Consider the following 20248-nt stretch of genomic DNA (forward strand, 5'->3'; position numbering starts at 1 on the left):
TGTGCTGACACTGGCTGTCAGCTTCAACAGCATGATATGCCTTCACAGTGTTTACATCTCTGATGGATTTAGAGATAGTAAAGTTCATTGGAACTCTTTTCCTCATAAATATTTTTCCATCTCATCTTACAAAAAAGGCTTTCTACACTTCCACTCATGCTTGTAACCCTCTTTTGCAACTCCATCACTTCAAGTTTGTCCATGTTTCACTAGCACAGGTGATCAGAATGCGTAACTTTTCCAAAAGTCCCAGAAGGACTTGCAGAAAAGTATTAATCTCCCTTCACAGCTCTATTAAAACCAAAATAAAAATCCACCCTTTGGTTGTTTGTCTTTTTTCATGGCTGTAGCACCACTAACAAACTACCATCACACCATGATAAAGTAGTGCAAGTAGTTGCACAGCAAAGGCTCTGTGTATTTTTTTTTAATGCTAATATTGAGCCCAAAGGTCAGGAAGAGCTGATGCTGGCAGCCACGCTAAATTTCTGTCCAATATACTAGAAGAGAGTAGATTAAAATGGTATTTTTGTTTCTTCCTCCCAACTGTGTGCTTGGTACACATCAAAATTACATATATCATTAATTGAGAATAACCCTCCTGAGGACAGAAGAGGAGGAAAGCTGACAGATCCAATTGGCCATCCCCATACGCTTTCCCACTTCAGTGCAAAACCTCTTCTTGCTGTCCAGGCACAGGACCAAAGCTTTGCAATCCCCTCCTGAAGCCCAAGGACAGGTCTCCCACTGCCCTGTCGCCAACCTGCACCCAGAAAGCAGCACCTTGTCCCCACCCAGCACTGCCCACAGTTCTGCAGCTGCAGTAAAACCACGTCACTGCCTGCGTAACAGGATATAACAAATTTGTTCCAAGGTGGTATGATGACTGTTAAGTAAACTCAATCACGTAAGAGAGCGTATTATTATTTTTGCTCATATATCATTCAGAGAGCACTGGAGAATATTAAATGATGGCAGGGCCACAAATAATACACTCTGATCTACTTGCAAACTATTCCTTCATTATTATTTTCATTGTCTTCACACTACCATACTATCTATCTCCCAACTCTCATGTTTCAGAAGATACTACAAGAACTTACCCACTCATCTCTGTCCCCTTACACTAATCAAACAATTCAGGATGCACTCAATTGAATACACTGTAGTCTAGTAAAACCTAAAGAAGGAAGTAAGGAGTAGAGAAATCAGGGCTCCTTAGACAAGAAAGGACCCAAATCTGCTAGTAAGGACACTGTAGTATAGTCTAGAAGGTTTCAAAAACCGAAAAACCTTTTACAGCAGCTTTTTAGAGCATAATATCATCCTGTTTGACTGCATGATCAAGAAATGCCAAAGGGAAGTTAAACTGTTGATGTCTAACTTCAGGGTTTTATATCCACAAATATTGCCTTTACAGTAACATAGTGGCTCTCACATATCCACTGAAGCAATCTATTCAGATGCATAAAAACTAAAGTGTAGCTGTCTTGTACGTTACACAGATTGTGGTTACAGAAGCATGTGAATGACTTGACTCTTACGTTTTATCCAGAAGGCGGAGGTGGCTGCTGTGGAAGAGTTCAGAGACCCTTTTGGTTGCACTTGGTAGGATTGCCCAATTTCCACCCCATCACCATTTCCTGCCCACTGAACAAGGCAGCTGGAACATCCGGACAATCACGTCCAGCTCTGTTAACCAAGAGGGTGAAAGGATAAAGATAAAACACCACACACACGAGAGCTTGTGGACACTTAAATGAGGCAACAAGTCCATTCCTCTCTGTTTCAGATATCCACGACTGCTGCTCCCAATGCACAATGACTTGATGATCAGGCATCAAATCAGTAACAACAAATTTGCACTGTATGTCTAACAAAGTCACACAGGATGTTTAACTTTCATGCGGTCATTAAAAACACCAGTGAACTTGATAAGCAATAATAAAGATCTGTCAAAGCAGCGTATGGAGCTGCAAAAATAAATACGTGCAGAACAGAAGCAAACAAGTTCATTTTGCCACCAGCTGACATATGAGAAACAAGGATTAAGGCTGGCTGTGTGCACGTGTGAGCAACATTAAGAACTTGGACCACTTTTGTCCAATTTTACACGAAGACCTGCAGAACTTTTACTTTGTTGAAAAAACTCAGATTTTTCCTTTTTTCCTCTTTAGCCATAAGATTTCTTGTCTACTGGTTACAGTCAGCTATGACTAATGTAACCCACACGTTTCGAACCAAGTCCTATACGTGCGTTGCTCTAGACCTTCGGGAAGCAAAACTGGAACATATATTAGTGACAAACACAATGACCCATAAGCTGCTCCGTTGTTATGGCACTTTACCTTCCCAGGAGGGCATGAACAGCCTTGTGCCACCCAGTACTCAAGAGTCATGCAAGAAGACATTGTCTGTGGCTCTGGCAAAAGCCACAGGGTATTTCTGACTTCTGAACATAGGATATTGTTACCTCAACATCTGAAATTAACCAGAATGTGGTCCTTTTCATTTGGTCCTTTAAGGTTTTTGTTTGTTTGCTGGGTTTCTGTTGTTGTTCTGAGGTCCTGCTGAGCTAAAATGTAACTTAGTTTTATAAAAAAATAAACACAGAGGATAACATACAAATAGAAATTTACCTAATGAGACTTCAAGAACCAGCCCCTGGTCCTGAGCAGCAGAGCTGCAGTAACCTTGCTGTACAGCTGAGGATCACGTTTAACAACCATGCAAACAACAAACATAAATCATACAGAGACACAATTAAAAGGAAACCCCTATCTTAGTAGCAGAAACCATGGGAAGCTAACAAGTAAGAGGGCTAAAGGATGGGCAAGTAGGACACTGAGAAAAGTAGAAGTCCTAGGGATGAGAAATGTCAATGAAGCAGAAGCCAATTCTGTAAAAATCCAGAGTAAGAAACAGCTCGTTTAATTTGCTTTTCTTTGAGATGCCACATCACCTAAGGCTTTCCAGCATCAGAATATGAAGACTTGTAGCTCTCCCCTCCCCAAGGCAGGCTTTGAAAACATTTCCTAGTTAACCTGTCAAAGCAGAAGATTTGACAGCAGCCCAGTGCCCCTCTGCAGGGGGTGACTGAATGGAAACTAGCCCTCAAAAAACTTGTCATCGTTCAGTCACTGCAACTGAATAGGAACTAATTTCTCACGTTAAAAGCCACAGCTTCCAAGGTAGCCACAGTTCAGGGCAGCATTGTGTACTGAAGAATCAGCACCAACACAGCTTGGGAAAAAACAGCTTACTTTCTACCTCTTCTTTCCATTTTTAACACCATTAATGAAAAGGTATCTACTGGAATTAGACAATAGAATAATTTCCACAGAGCTTTAGAGTATCTCACAAAAGATTAGGATGTTAACTGTCTTAAGTGGATTAAGAACTGGGGAAAACAAGACCAAGGCTTTAACAGTTCATGCCAACCAAACCCACAACTCAAAGCAAAACACCAACCACATAACCACCCTTCTACTGCAAGAACAGAACACACACACATATTCAGGTGGGTCTCTGCTTCAGCCAGGTGAAGCAGACCTAGAAGAACCAGATACAAGGTATATCCCAGTCTTCCGTATCTTGTCACAAAATCTGGATTTTTTTTTTTCCCCCCCACTTTCGGCTTCAATCTAAGCCATCATTCCTGATACTAAAACATAAAATGGAAGGTAAAATACTAAGCCACATGGTACAACAACACACTTCAGGAAACAAGTCAAGCCCAAGCTGTGCTTTGCTTTTCAACCTCACCACCTCTATCAGTACTTAAGGACAAAAGGCACTATTCAGGCTTTTGAGTTCAGGCATTACACACCCTGAATAATCCACAACCTCTGCAGTTCCGACTGTCTTGCTTGTGCTCAGTTTATTTATTCCAGTAAAGTGATGCTTCAGCTTGCCACACGTTTGCTAGTAACAAGACTTGAAAGCAATTCTGTCTCTTCCCTGAGCTGACATTATGTGAGTCTGCAAGAAATACAGGCTGACCAGAAGGAAACCTATTCAGTGCTCTCATTATCCACAAATGCTTTCAGCTTTTTTTCTCTGCTGCATTATTCCACATCAATAAATAAATAACGAGCAAAGAGCAATGCATAATACTTAACAACACACCTACATCAGCTCACGTGTCAGCAAGCATAAGGTCACTTATGTTACACCAGCTGCCACTGAACAGACATATACTTCCAAAACAAAGATTACTTATAAAGTGAAATAAATTCTAGTGGCTAACTAATCACATACTAAATAAAACAGGTAAAGTGATCCTGAAGCACATCAGGACAACTTTCTACTCCCATGCTGCTTCTGCTACCAAGGTTCAAAATAATAACACCATCTCATTTCACTACAGTGTTGGGCTTGACTAAAGAATTATACAGAAATACTTGGGACAAAACATAACATGGGGATTTACATGATAAACATTAGCATTTTATTAGTGGGTTAGTGGGGAACAGGGAGCAATCCGGTAAAATTGACACAGCTACACAGGGGCCCAGAGAACTAGCTACAAGCAAAGCAGAATACATTTGCTATTTTGCTAACGTAGATTAAAAGCATGGGGAAATGTGTCCACAACATCCCAAGGATCTCTGAGGGTAGTGAGGGTCACCTAAAATTGTTGTTTATTGAAGTATTACCAGCCTCTTGAGAGCTATTTATTTTTTTCTTTTCAAAACTTTCCATATGAAACATTCCTGAAAGCATGAAGTATATGTTTAAATACATATATACACACACACACATTCTATAATTAGAGTCCTCTGCAAGGACCTAATAATAGAAATGTCCATAATTACGTATAAGGCAATTATAAGAGACTTACATATAAAGCATGCCTTAAGGAATGTGCATTGCTGCCACAAAATAGCTATACACTCAGTCAGCAGAGAAGTCAGACAAGTCTATCACCTTCATCTCCAGAGAATTCAAGTGTTTGCTTTCAGTTATCCTAAATCTAAAAAACACCCAAAACACAACAGCAGAAACTCCATTTCTGAATTCAACCAGTCACTCCACTGAGTAGCTTCTAGAACTAGAAGCAGAAGCCAGAATAAGCCAACACCACGTCAGTATTAGCTGCAATCTTTATCCTCTTCAAAAAAGAATATAGAATATATAGCCAGTTGCTCAGGAATTTATTGTTGCTTCATTTTACATAAATAACACCGCACATAGCTACAGTGTAATAAGCAGAGTATCCAAATAGTAACTTTCAGTATATACCACAACTATAAACTGTCACCACTAGAAACACAAATAAAGAATGTTTCTTATACAGTTGGTGTAGTAGTTGGCTTTTTGTCTGTTGCCTGCTAACAAACAACACAATTTACTTGTAAACAAAGGATTCCTTAGATCAAAAGCAGGAAGCATGTCACTGGAGAAGCTGTAAGCTTTAAGCTCCAAGCTCAAGCTCCCCAGTTAAAAGCACCGTGAAGATTTGCGTGAAGCTTCACTACCTGGGACCTCCAGGGAATATTTCTGCTCAGGAACAGACACTAACACAGCCTGCACTTCTCTTGTGTACTTGCTCAACAGCACCGTCATTTTTCATCCAGAGCAGAGCACAGATGTAACATCCACAGCAGCATTTCTGAAAGGCAACTAATCTCTCCAACACTGTTACAAATCCCGCAATAAATCACCTTTAATTAGTTTGTGCTTCTTTCCTGGCTGCCCGTAATGCAACAGCGAGGGGGCTTCCAACTTCAGTTCTGCAAAGAGGTGCTTAGAATAAATTGGTTAAAATGCAAAGCACCGCATCCCCACTGGAAACTGTTCGGAGCGTTATCTGCTCGGACCACACCGACATTCCTGCCTGTAGATGGCCTGTTACCGTTGTGGATCCAGCGTCTCTTATTTCCACCGCCTTGTTTGAAGAACTTCCCTCTTCCCACATACCTTCCATCTCCAGGGACAGATCACACAGGGACACTAAACCTTGGCCGTAAACAACATGACTTTTGATATTCCTGCTTCTAAAGGATCCTCCACCGCTCAGCTGCTGCCGGCCAGCAGGGCAGGGAAGATCACCCAGGCACAAGTCCTCTGTGCAAACCATTTGAGAAACTCTCTGCCTCGCTGCTATTTTGCACAGCTGAGATTTACACAGGGTCTGCTGGCTTCCTCTGCTGTTTATTTTCTTTGCTGAACACTAAAGGCTATTGTAAACAATTAGGACTTCGATAATTTGCAGCATACTGCACAAAACCATTCCAATGCATCGGGACACTCGCTTTCCAGGATTAATAACTGCTCCTCCCATGGCATCCTTGGTAGAGAGACAGGGATGCCCTGGGAAGGCATCCCAAACTGCCAGCCCTGCTGCTCCCCACAGGTCACTGCATCTTCCCTCACATCCTTCCTTCTGGGAGGACTGACAAACTATACTGAGACGAAAAGCACCGAGGAGAGTCATTTGTTTTATACAGCTATAAAAGGGCTTTTACATCATTACACATATTTTGCAGGAATTTAGATTGTCACACTACAGACACTTACTCATACCACAAACTTTGCTTCTGCCCTTGTGCTCACCAGACTGACTACGCAAATTTTTGAGGGAAAAGCCAATTACACTAATGAGAAAGTTCATTAATACAACCACACATGCAGAAGTTCGCTGCATGATCTATACATACTTTTCTTGCACAGATTTATGAATTGCAGACGTTTAGCTGCCCTTAACTGCTTCTCTCTCTCATCAGAGGAATTAAAGGAATCCATGAAGTGAGAAGAAAAAAAAAATATCAAAATTCTCTGCTAAGAAAGAAGTACAATGCAGAAATCTTCTTTCAGTTCACCTAATGCCACATGCAGGGGGAAAAAAAACCCAAAAGTGCCAGAATAAACACACTTCAGTCTGGAAGTTACAAACTTTTCCAAGAGTAAAGGATTAAAAAAAATGCTTGCAGTATGGAGTTACACCTCCAAGCTTCATGGCTGTGGTAGATGATCAGCTTATTTTGGATGCTAACTGTCTTCATTTCTTATCCTCTGGCCAACTGTAGGCTAACAGTATGAAAAACCCCTCTCATCACTGTCCCAGCAGTGACCTCAAACCCCAACCAGACGAGTCCCGATGGTCAAAATCAAAAAAACATGAAAAAGAATGTGTGAAATAGATCACCTTCCACACAGACTCATCCCTGAGCTACATTATGAGCATAAACCAGCTAAAAGGTACAGAATGGGGAAGCGCAATATGTGATACTTCTGGGGCAGCAGACGTTTCTGTCACAGCAGGGTCCTGATGCAACCACAAAGCACAACTGCTTTAAAACTAACGAGAGGGAACCACAAGGTGCTGAAGATCAGGAGAAAAGCACTAACAGGCTGCTTCTGTGAGAGACCCGAAATGACCCCGGGAACACTGCCAAAAACCATTTTCTTACTGGTAGCACCGGCAGCACGTTCTCTGACGGCCAAGAAAGATACATGGGTGGTGGGTGGGAGAGACCAACGGTGGACTGGGTGTGAGGAGCAAGATGCCTCCAACCAAAGAAGGCAGCCCTTCACCCATTCCTGAGGTTTATGGAAGCAACACCTTTATCTGGATTTCCAACCCAGCACACATCATGTCATCCATGCAGCTCCAGAGAAGAGCAGAGCCCCAGACCAGTGCAGGCACCAAGACAGCCAGGCCTGGCAGTCTCAACCTCTTTAAAGTAAACTCAGTTGCAAAAAAGGTTGAGAAATAGTATTCTAGCCTTAAAAATGCCTTCAACTTTGAAATCCCACTACCTAGCACATAGTTAAGCTCGAGTTAGACTGGTTTGGCACCTTTCAGGAACGTACTGGTTGAGCCCTGGATTGTGCAGGGTAAGAGGTTAGGGGATACAGCAGATGTGGTCAGGGCACAGGAGCTGGGATACGTGAATTCTGTACTCACAAATCTAGCACTGGGTTCAAATAACTAAAAACAAACAAACAAAAAAAAACCCAAAAACAAAACAACCCAAAACAACAACCACCAAAATAACACCGAACAAGAAACTTCTATTTTTCTTCCATCTTAGTTTTCCCATCTGTGACGGGGTAACTACCACTTTAAGGAGCCAAGCCAGTACTTTTAGGTACCGCCACAAAGAAATGCACATGAAATACAAAATTACCAATACGGAGAGAGGCAGGCTTGCCCCCCGCCTTTTATCCTACAAATATAGATGGGACAAACGGTTCCTTACACTTAACTCCAAGCCGCACAACCTTAGCCAAAACCTTCTTTAACTAGAACATTTCTGAGAACCGGGAAGGGGGAAGGCAGAGGGGAGGGATGCAGATGTGGTCTTAACCTAAGAGAGGTTAAGCTTTTAAAAGACTTGCTTTTTTTCGGTCCGTCTCCTGGTAACGTGCCATTTTATAAAGGTGTCTGGCAAGCAAAATAAAGTTTCCAGGGTTTTCCTTCCCAACGCCGTCTCAGCCAAAAGCCGGGGCGGGGAGGACGGAGCCGGGAGAAGCCGCTCGCGCCTTTCTCCGGCTATTTTCCCCTCTAGCTCCAGACATTTTGGGAGGGACGAGGAGGAGCCCCGGGCTCTTCACCTGCCCGGCACCCCCCAGGCCAGGCAGCGGGGCGGCTCTCCCCGCCGGCTGCCGGGCACGGACCCGCAATGCCCCCGCCCCAGGGGCGCGGTTCCTCCGGGAGCCGGCACCGCCGCGCACCCCTCCACGACCGTCACCGCTCCCGCACACGGCCGCCAGCACCGACTTCTCCCCAGATTTTTCCCCTCCTCTGGAGCCGCACGGCCCGTACCCGGGGCAGGGAGGGGAGAGCGGCCGGGCGGAGGCGATGACAGCGGCCGAGCCGGCAGCCCCTCGGGACTACCGGGCGGTGCTGGGGGGCCCGTCCCGCCGCCAGAGCCTCCGGGGGGGCCGCGGCGGGGGCTGCTGCCCCCACCCCACGCCTGCCCGCCCGGCGCCGCCCGCCGCGGGTGGGGAAGAGCCGGCGGGGCCGCGGGGCGCCGCGACACGGACCGGGCGAGGAGAGGAGAGACGGGGAGCGGGAGGGGGGGGGGGGGACGACGAGCGGCAGGCGTGGAGAAAAGCAGCGAAAGAAAGTTTCCACCCAGCGCGGCCGCGTCCCGCCGCCGCCCCGCGCTCCCGCCGAACAAAAGACCCGGGACCGGGAGAGGCGCCTCGGGGCGGGGGACGCGGCTCCCCGGAGCTGCCCGGCGCGCTGAGCGGGGCCGGGCCGAGCCGAGCCGAACCGAACCGCGGGGCTCCTCACCCGCGACTCCCCTCCCCGCACCGCGGCGTCCCCTTACCTGGCGGAGGGCTGGTGCGGGGCGGCGGGCCGGGCCGGCGGTGAGTCCCGGCTAGCTAGAGCGAGTGCCAGGAGGGCTCGACGGGGATTCCGCCATGTCAGTGATGTCGACACCACATGGGGCCCGCGGCCGGCCCACGCTACCGCGCACTCTGGAGTAGAGGCTCCCGCCGAAAAGCCGGCCCTCCCGCCCCGCCGAGCAGCCGCTCTGCTCCGCCCCACCCCGCCCGGGGCCGCCCCCGCGGCTCCCCCCGACCGGAGACGGAACCGGCTCCGGTCGGGGGGAGCCGCGGGGGCGGCCCCGGAGAACCGGGGAGGGGCTGCGGTGGCTGCCCAGTCGTCGGCCCCGCCGAGCTGCCGTTCCGCCTCGCCCGCTGCCTCAGGTCATCCCAGTTTCTCTCCATCGTTACTTTTCTTGCCAGGTGTGTCACCCCTGAGAACATAAATCCCTCACCGCCCACTTAGCGGCCTCCCCCGCCGTGGCAGAGCTTGGTCGCTGTTGTCACGAAAGTGTCGTTTCTGCCCGGGGAAGTCCCTCATCCCGGGAGTTTCAGCCTGGAATCCGTATATAGTCCCTGTGCTCTCCTGTACATCCTCCTCTAGGCACCTCCTGCGGCAAAGGCAAGACCTGAAGGAGAAGAACCCGTATTCCCATCAGCGTGGTCGTTCCTCTGTTTCCATCGGTTGGAAATGAGAAGTGTCAGGCAACGTTTGTTTCGGAGCTTCAGAAAGGCTCTGACTTACTTAAATTGTTGCAGCCCAAAACCAGAGAAGTTTATCCCCTGGATCTGGAAGAGAGCCCCAAGGAACCACAGTGGTCATGCACCTCTCAGCGCTGCATCCAAGCAATGGGGGAGTCATGAGTAGAGCTTTAATCTGCTCACAGGAAAAGCCTGAAACAGGATTTGGCCTCACCCACACCCCTGATCACAGCCACGCTATGCAGAGTCTTTTCATTTGGTCTTAGTCCTTTGGTTAGTTACTCCCCATCAGCCAAAGCTCCTCACGCATACCTCTCACATTCCATCTTCTCTCCATCACTATGTTCTTATATGTTATTTTACTTTTTCTTACAGCTTTTCTCAGCAATGCATCCACTTCATCTGCCCGAGCAAGGTTTCCTTTCCGAAACAAGAAAACCCCCTGAAGTCTTAGGCAGCCCAGCTGTATTTTCCTCAGCTTCCATTAAAATATCAACAGAAACATTTCCCCTCCCCCTGCCCATAAGACCCTTTGATGTTCTGCTTCTTGCTGAAAGTGACACTACAGAAAAAAATGGGTTTGGCATAAAATTTCAGTAAAACCAAAACATCATGCCCAACCAGGCTGTTTTTGGGGTTTTATTTCTAGTGATCAAAACACTGAAAAATGAAAATACAATTATCTGAAATAGATAATTCCTACAAAAATAACAAATTAACAATTTCCCATGGGAAAGCCTTTTCACTGTAAAATGCTCAGCCAGCACTAAGTATTGTTCATCAGTAATTGCAAAACTTTTTTAATGAGTAAAATCTAAAAGTAGACAAATGTTTTGTTTTATTAGTGACCCAAAACACGCAGACTTTTTGATGATCCTGGGCTGAGTTACTGAGTCAGATGAGATTAATTATTCACTAGGGTGGTAAAGCCTTTGCTTGGTCCCATAGACTTTTGTGAAGGAGAAGAAAGAAAAAGGACAGAGGGAGGGAGCTGGTTTAGAAAGGAAAAAAAAAAAATCACTGATCTGAATTGGAGAATTACAAAAAAAGATTAAACTGCAAAGTAAATAAAACCTGAAAAAATGGAAAGAAATAAAGGAGAAAGGTGATTACTACTAGACTGATATCTAGCTTTTCTATCCAACAGGCCAGAGGAGGGCTCGGTCCTCATCTGGAGAGTCAAAGCAGAGGCTCCGGGCACAGAGACATTTCCAGTCTCAGCTGGTACTGCAGAAGTGGCCAACTTCACAAAAAAAAAACCCAGAGCAAAGCCAGTCTGGGCCTGGTGCACGTGTACCTTCTTGGAGCACTTTCTACTCCACCACTCTGCCCTGATGAACTGGAAGAGCAGAGATGGTTAACACCAGCCGCAAAATGGTTCTATGGAAAGTGGGCATGGCTTGTAGACCAAGGAAGAAGGCAGGGGAGAGTGAAGCAAGGACAGCTTTTTCTCAGAAGATTCCTACATAAATAACAGATGAAACTATTTCTTTAATGGTTTATTCCCTGAGCCAGCTCATCTAGGAAGAGCATTAATCAGATCAGGAGGAAATGTCTTCTGCCCCTGAAAAACAAAAAGGATTAGGTTAAGTGGTGACACAGCAGGAACAGAAAAATGACTCTGGAGAAAATGACTGACCTAAACTGCCATCCAAATAAATACAGACCAAAGCCATGAACTTAACTCTTCTGTTTTGATGAGTCTGTGTTTTTGTGAGCCTGTGCTTTCAATAACATGCCTATTTTTCTTTTATCACAGTGAGATCTTTCTGTTTATTCAGGAAGCATGTGGCATCAGAAACGCAATAGTGCATCTCTTCCATCTCCCTTCCCATGTGGCAGAGAAACAGGATGAAGGGACAACACTGTCTCCTTCTTTGGCCTTTCTCTTGGAACCATGTCCCCAGAACAGTCATTCCCAAACTGCAGATCCACTGGAACCACAACGAACCCCTCACTCATTTCAAGCAGGGATTGTTTAGCCATCGTACCATGACAATGTAGGCATTGTTGCATGGGGCTGGATCCAAACCAAATCTAAAGCCCCTATTCTGCCACCATCCTTCTCATCCCCTCCTATTTGGTGACAAATGTCAGAGAGGGGGCTGTAGAAACTCTATCCATACAGTTGAGATGAGGTCTTGGAGATCAGACATCATTGGAAAGGCCACAGATACAGTTGCTACTCTCACAGGGCACTTTCCCTCATGTTTCTGAGGGGATTAAACTTCTACTATTCCCAGAAGCTACATGTTCTGTATGATGATGGCTCCATTCATTTGCTGGATGGACTGTGGCTACAGGAGTTCTCCATATGCATTATTACACCTCTGAGCAGTGGTGGGGTGGGCTGGCTCAGGACTTGGTGTCTAACAGGTTGCATTTACCCATAGCAAGAGCTTCAGGCTCTTACTCCCAAGGTCAACAGCAAGTCAAGTGAAGAAAAAGAGCTATACTCAGCAAGAAGCACCTTAGGTGATCCCTCAGGTGCTGCAGCATCCCTCACTTGGTCCTTGCTGTGCCAGGGGAAGGGCAGGATGCTCAAAGCAAACAACTGGATGATCTCCTTATGAAAATATCCAGAACAGTATGATGTAAGAACCTACCCTCTCTCTCCCTCTTGTAAACACAATTTACTCCTTCCACAGAAAAAAGACAGGACTGTATAATCTGTTTTTTCTTGCTAATAAATCCTTTTGAAGGCCCTTGCCTTTTTATGTATCACAAACCATTAAAGTTAGTGCAATTTAAACAACTGGGTCCTCAAAATCATACAGTCCTATCTGGTCATGGTAGTCTTCTCTGATCCTTTTATCTGAAAAAGTGAAAGCTAAAGTCAGATTAGATTGCACAGATTGAAACATATTGGATTCCTTCAATCTTTGCAATACTTTATTTTAGAGATACTGCCTGTGGAGACTGGCACAAGCAAGATCTGGGCAGTAGTAAGCACAGTGCATAGTTCATAATGGACACTTTTACTGTGAGGAATCCAAAATTCTGCAGGACTCTTTTTAAATAACTAGGGCATGTAAACATTAGCATGAACCAAGATTTCTATCTGTACCTCTCTATTTAGAGGAAATGAATGCCAGTTATTCACTGAGCGTATATTCATGGTTTTGCATTCATCGGCTGAGTTTGGAGAGGAGTTTGTATTCATGGTATTAATTAGCAGCTTTTTGCCTTTTTAGGACACAGGTCAGTATTTCTCATGCTCAGTAACACATGCAGAAATTAAGCCCCCAGAATCTTATTCTTGGGATAAGATCAAAGGACTAACCGCTGTAAGATTCTGAAATAAGAATTGTCTGCCTCTTTTTATTGAGGTGCCTGGTAACTTTGCACATCAATCTGAGAGAAAACCCATTACCTACTGGACTTCCTTATATTACATTTAATAGGCAAATCCTTAATTTGGTCTTTGAATTTCTCAGCAACATCTACTAAACAATAAATATGGCCACTCAGACTCTACTAGACGTCACAAAAGACTCAGGGACTTCATCAGGACCCAGAGGACACCCTCTAAACACCAGTGCCATTATTCTAAAGATGTGATTTCTGATACACAAGAAGTTGTTGTTTGTCAGGGATATTATTCTGTTCATTGTTTCTTCAGTTTAACAAAGGCATCATGGAAATAAAGTGTTCCTGTTGCCCTCTCTTCCATGAGAAGCACTGTTGTCGTAATAATCTGTCTGCAAGCTGAGGACTTACACAGGGCATTTTTTACATTTTTTGTGTCTACATTGGTTTTATAAGTTTAAATAAGTTCCCATCTGCCAAGAGCTTCCAAAGAGCATTGGCACTTAACCAATTGAAGAAGCTTGCCACGAAGATTACACACCAGTTGTGCTTATTCAAAACAATAACTTCTGACCACTGCAGCAGAAGAAAACACTCCCATTTATTGTCTCATAATCACACACCTCTGCAGTGTTAGTTCCACTTTTGCCAAAGAGAAAGATGTCCTTTTTGATATTTTACAAATATTTCTGCTGAATCTCCTTAACACTGTGCTGTTCTTTGGCTCCTTTGGTTTGCTTTGGTTTTGTTTTGTTGGAAGCTCTTGTTTCAGTTCAGGCTCTAAAGAAAACAAAGCAGCATTGCTTGCATCCTTAAAGCCAAAAATAGGGCCATAGGAAAAAAGTTCTTGAAAGATTTTGTAGATTGGTATTCATGAAACAGCTGGAGATGAAACGCACAGCACTAATCCTGTCCAGTTGCTCCTGGTCATGTTGCACATTCAGGAAATTCATAATTAGGTGGTTATATCCCCAGTGTTTCCCCTGCAGCACTTTTTACAACTAGCAATTTATCTTCCTTCTTGTCGTTCAAAAAGCAACCAAAAAACACAACTACAAAGAAAGAAGTGGGGGAGAAAACAGCCACAGAATGACTTAAAATATGCCTGATAGTTTCTTCTGACTGTAAAAAAAAAATAACTAAAAATCAGATGTTGTCATTGCTGCACATACCAGCAAACTTCTGCTGATCCACTGCCCTTTCCTATCGCAGTACTTTTCCTCTGTGCTGTATCTCCTTCCTCTTCACAGTATTTATTTTGCAAGCTAATTTTTTTCTTCTTCCTTGCCAGTCACACCCCCCCTTTCCTGTAAAGGGCAGCCACACCTGACAATTTAGAAATAAATGCTTTGGTAAGTAAATATTTATTTTTCTTGCCAAATGGAAGCACTATACGTGGGGGTTTTATTCCAAGCTCCCTCCAAGGTTTCTAGTGAATTCCTAAGCTGTTTCTGCTCTCTGTTTTCACTCCTCTAATGGTAGCATGAAAGCCTTTCCCTGCACACTGGGAATCTTCATACTGTCTGCTACAAACTGTGTTTTCAAATGAATAGGATTTTTTGACAAATCAGTCAGGGTACAACTTGAAGGATTTGTCTTCTTTCCATAGCCCTTAAATAGAACAGCCTTACCTACTGTTAATTACATACATATACAATGTGGAGATTTTTGAATACAGGGCAATTGATGAAACACATTGCCAGCTCTGGTATTCAGCTCTTAGTGACTCAGCAGGTTTGCTCTGCAGTAGCAAAGAATTAAACATAAGCTTTTTAAATCATCGATATTACTAATTTTCCCCCAAAGTAATTTTAAAAAGTACCCAGGAAAACCAAAAAGAAGACTGCTTAGATGACACTGCTAGTTAAAGTTTGGGAGTTTCCTTGTCTGTGATTAGGAAGCTCCACCAGGGGCTCAGAAGTCTGGCATTTCAGAGATAAAAAGATCACACAGCAATTTCATAACATGTACAGTGAATGCACAAGTAACTCTGAGACAACAAAAGAGCCATAAACCCCTCTGGTGCTGGAACGGCAGCTCCAGTCCCTAGATCACCAGAAATCCCAGCAAGACATAGGGAGGAGGCAGCTCTCATCTCAGCCTTCCTCCAGACACTTATCTGGGGAGCCTCAGCCATGTTGCTGAGCACTTGTGGTTTCTTCCTCCTCTCAGATTTTTGCCAAGTGTGGTTTTAGTGACAAATGCAGCAGAAACACACCTAGATGTCTTTTTTCCCCCTAACCATCAACAAATGTCTCCAATTCCCTGGCTGACAATACAGGAGCAGAAGGCTCACTGCTTTTGAATGGAGATCCCCAGTAGTGCCCACATACATGTCCTCTTAGAAAATATTATGGAAAAGCATGTCATTTTTTCAAAAAAAAAAAGTGAGACAGATCTCATCAAAAGCTCTATATATGTGCAATAAACCAAGATCCTTTATACTATGTAGAAGGCCTTTGTGAAAAGATACCACCAAGTTTCAATATATTATCTCCAAAAAAAGGCATGTAATTATTTAAGAAAGTTTCACATCAGATCCCTCTCCATAAATGAATTTTCCTAGAGCTCTCCCAAAACTGCATGGAAGTACAGTAAGTGTTATTTTGCAAAGCTGTCACATTTTTAAAATTCTTGACCAAATTGCTCAATTTTCCAGACTTAAAAGGTGATGCCTGAGATAATGTATCTATTTCATTCATGTTGATACATAATTGAATCTGGAATATAAATGTCTTTGTATGGCCTTGGAAAAACCTCTTCAGCTAACTGTGCCTGAGGCTAGAATGATTTAAAAAATAATGCTTATTTTACAATTCTATTACTCCTTTTCTCTATAATAAATAGGTAGGCTTAACCTCTCCATCGTGCTCTGCCACACACACTATCACACCCAAATTCTCCCCACCATTCAACATTTTTTTAACAAGGGAAGATCCAGCAGCATGCCTAAAGATCAACAGAACTTGAAATTATTTTTTGTAGCAAATGTTACAAACAAGTGCATATAGGCAAGGTGCTGTCTCAGCTCCTGCCTTTTTCTGTGCACCCTGGCAGGCCACAGCTGTGATACGTGATGTTGTGAAATGGTCTCCAAGTAGGTCATACCATGGCTGATATGTCAAATATGACCTTACATCTCACTGGAAGCTGACCACAGAGCTGATACAGAGCTGAAGGAGTGATTGTAGCATGTTAAATAAGATGGCAGGTGGGTTCTCCACAGGTTTCTGTCACAGTTTTTCTTTTAAGCCTTAAAGATTTGTTTGATTAAAATGAATCTTGAAGTGACAGGGAAAGCCAACAGAATAACTTTCATTACCCACACAATAATTATAGGAAGCTTAAATGGTGTGTATTTATAAATATGCTGTGTGACCTCCAGAAGAAAGTTGCCATAAAAATGCCAGTTGTTCCTGTTATATTATAAGTCTCATGCCATGTATAATGAAGATTAAATAAACACAACAGACATTTTAGAAGGATTGACAGGGCTCTCATGTATTTCAAATGTTTCTCATTCCCCTCTCCTCACATTACTTCAGCTTTAGAAATGGAGTTGTGAAATACAGAGCAATCTGCTTTGGGTTGCACTCTTCACCAATTCCTCACCACGGAGCATGTATCTCTGTTGCCCTGGATTAAATTCTCTGCAAGATTTGCAGAGGTGATTCCCAGTGCCCACAGCCAGTCTGCACTTGAAGCAGCATGTGAGCAGCAGTACTGGATCTGTGTACTTCCAGAGTTCTTCTCAGCACATTAATCCCAGACCAGACATGCCTGTTCAATTTGTCGGGGTGCACAATAGTTCATGTCATTGTGACTCCTTTCTGCTAACACTGCATCTGCTCTGGGATTCAAGCTATAGTTGAGATGGAAGTGATGGACAGTGCCTGATCTGGCATAAATCCTGGCCCTCCAAAGATAATCCATCAGAATATTAAAAATAAACTGGAACTGGCAGAGAGTATAGACCACATAAATACTTGGTGACATCAAACAGCACTCTTTAATCCTGTCCCAGTCCAAAAAAATCAATACATTGTGTCATCACACTACTCCCTCGGTCCCTTGGTGTTTTGGATCTTCTGTAACTGTAAAACAGGGATCCCAGCATTTCTGTAATGGAATTCAAATAAGTTCCTCATGAAAGCACACACTTTCTTGGAAGCAATACTCAACCAATATTGGTAATTACTTCTGACTGGCACCAAAATCCTCAGATATTAACCTGAAAATGCCCCAATTCCATAGAGTGCCAAAGGCATACATTTATATTTAACCTTATCCTGAGATTAACATCTTCAAAATGCATTTGGCAACTCTATATGAGATAGTTATCAGGGTGCTCTGAAGTATTCAGAATAATCAAGCAAGCACACGCAGGATTAGGGTCCAAGATGGAGCTATTTGGAAAAAACAGTTCTGTCTGGCACAAAGAAATTAGCATTCTGATCATCACTGGATTTTCAGTGAATACTCAAGACACATCTGTATCTCACTTCACATTTCTTGCATAATGGTACACACATGGAAAGAGAGCTACAGTTATTCTTGTCAGGGAAAGATACAAGCTCCCAAGAATTTTGGGGTTTTTTGAAGTATTAGTAACTCATCTCTTTTTACAAGCCTGAACTTGATCCTGAAAAGTGCTCAGTTCCATTCACCAATTGACTTTCTGACTACTTCAACAATAAAAAAAATGGCACCTGAGTACTTTAAACATAACTCACAGAATTTAAAAGAGAAAACTCTTGACCTAAGTAAATTATTCATTCCAAACTCACAAAAACTTAGCTATGCTAATCAGGGGATGGAAGAAACCCATTTCAAGAGAGCTGATGCAAATGCTACATATTGCTGAAGAAGGGAAGAACAAGTAAAATTTTGGGGTTTGTGATAACTAAATGATCAGGATTTTTTTTCACTTGGGACACAGGTTAAAGGAATGAAAGCTAAGAAAGTGAAAGCAGAAGAAATTTTAGGCAGGTGAACTTCATTATAAGCTTGTTAACACCTAATTGCTTTCAAAGACTAACAAACTTTATTAGTGGGACTTCTTTAAAGAGGCTGTCACTATCACCTACAGCTAAAAATAAGAGCCCATAGGCTGGCCAGAACACACAGCATGTGGGAGAGCCTTGACAGGCCAGGGAAGGACAGAGATGAATAGGGTTTGAAATCCGGGATGAAACAGTGATCTTCTGCTGCCTCCTGATTAATTACCTTGGTGGAAACAGGCTGCTTCCTAAGGTTTCTTTGAGGGAAAGATTTAAACCTAAAATCATGTCCCTTAAATCAAAGACAGGGGTAAGGACCAGCTAAACCTGTGGTATTTCTGCATTATTCAGAATACAAAGGGGGTAAGGCTGAGCTTTGATCCCCAAACTGCAGCTCCAGGATTGTGATGGAACTGAGACAGGAGCTACTGCTGCCCCTCTCTCGGTACCTCTGTGCTCTCCCCTCGCAGCTGTGCCTGGGTTTTGCATCAATGCCGTGACTAAGGCCAGGGAAATTGATCTGGCTGAAAAACAACTCACTAAAACATGTCTGGGTTTATTTCTCTTCCAACCAGATTTCAGGTGGCACAAGGAGCAGTGGCCCAAAGGCAGGGGTGGTGGGCTGCAGTGCTGAGGCAGCACAGGTGGAAGGGGAGGACAGCTCTGAGCCAGCACTGCTGCCTAGCACACATAGCAACATGACTTTGAACCACATCTCATCCAGAATGTCATGAACTGAATTCAAAAGGGAGACAATTCTCCTTCAGTTCAAATGCAAGGGACTTGTGGATTAGAGCAGAAAAAGCTGTACTACTTCCTCTCTTGCTAAATATTTCTAAGCAGCCACACTGTTGGCAGGCATGACACCCTACCTAGTCACTAATCCCTTACCTGCTCCTGTGGATAATTGACTACTAAGCACAAATGTTGCCTGCAGCATTTTCTGTTGGGAGGCACCTCAGCTGCTGCAGAGAGAAGATCCAAATTTGCTGATAATCCAGAAGTGCTGGGGTTGTATTACCAATCTCACCCACACCCTGAATCATGTGTCTGCTGCCTCAGTTCCTTCTTTTTGCTTCCCTGCTGAGCACATGCATGCACTCACAGGCATGTGTGGACAAACCACATGCTGTGGGGTTCAGGAAGGCTTCCTGCAGGCAGATTTATGCAGGCAAACTCCACCTAAAAGAGTTTTCTAAGGCTTAAATGCTTCTGGATACTGAGATGCAGCTAAAATAAAACATCAAGCTAGGGAACTCAGTGGAGTCTCAGCAAGAAGAGTCTGGTTGTTGCAGTCCAGCTTGTTGTATGTAGAAAGTATAAATGGTTGCTCCTTCTACACAGTAAGAGCTCCATACTTTTTGTATGCTTCATACAATCAAGTTGTTTGGGTTGGAAGGGACCTTAAAAACCTTCTAGTCCAACCCCCCTGCAGTGAGCAGGGACATCTTCAACTAGATCAGGTCTCAGAGCCCTGTCCAACCTGACCTAGAATGTTTCCAGGGATGGGACACCTACCACCTCTCTGGGCAATTCACCACTCTCAATCTTTACAGAATCTTTGCTGCCACTACCCATTATTTGCCGCTTTTTTTTTTGAGGAGAACTCTGCTAGGTCATTTTCTGCCTGTTACCCTTTACTCTTCTCAACTTCTTTATCCTGATACTTGATGAATTCTCCATCTATCCATTAATCACCCTGCACCCAAACTCTCTCCTGGAGATGAAGCATCAGTCTAATTATGAATCTCTCTTCCGATAGCACCAACAGTGCAGTTATTTTAACTGTATTATATATTTGTGAACCATACTGCACCTCCTAAGCTGATGCTAACACTGACTGGTGATAGCACCATGCCAGAGCCACCCACCCTGGAGTAGGGCTTTGACCTATAAGGGTTCTCATTTTCTGCTCTGAAAGTTTAGCACTTCTCTTTTGGTATTGAGCTCTTGCT

The 20248-nt window shown here is 43.9% G+C and overlaps 1 protein-coding gene across 2 annotated transcripts in view; it reads right to left on the reverse strand.

The window, feature by feature from the left end:
* The window catches only part of FNDC3B (fibronectin type III domain containing 3B), a 196654-nt gene extending 187248 nt beyond the window's left edge, over positions 1 to 9406 (reverse strand). Inside the window, exon 1 of one of the 2 annotated variants that reach the window (XM_051626737.1) lies at positions 9285 to 9406. The gene's annotated coding sequence lies outside the window, so the exon portion shown is untranslated. Of the gene's footprint in view, positions 1 to 8773; positions 8790 to 9284 lie in introns of those variants that run through there. The other variant, XM_051626738.1, reaches the window with a different exon arrangement.
* Between the last annotated feature and the right edge of the window lie 10842 nt (positions 9407 to 20248).

The sequence above is a fragment of the Apus apus genome, chromosome 8 (assembly GCF_020740795.1).
Source record: "Apus apus isolate bApuApu2 chromosome 8, bApuApu2.pri.cur, whole genome shotgun sequence".
NCBI classification, from domain to species: Eukaryota; Metazoa; Chordata; class Aves; order Apodiformes; family Apodidae; genus Apus; species Apus apus.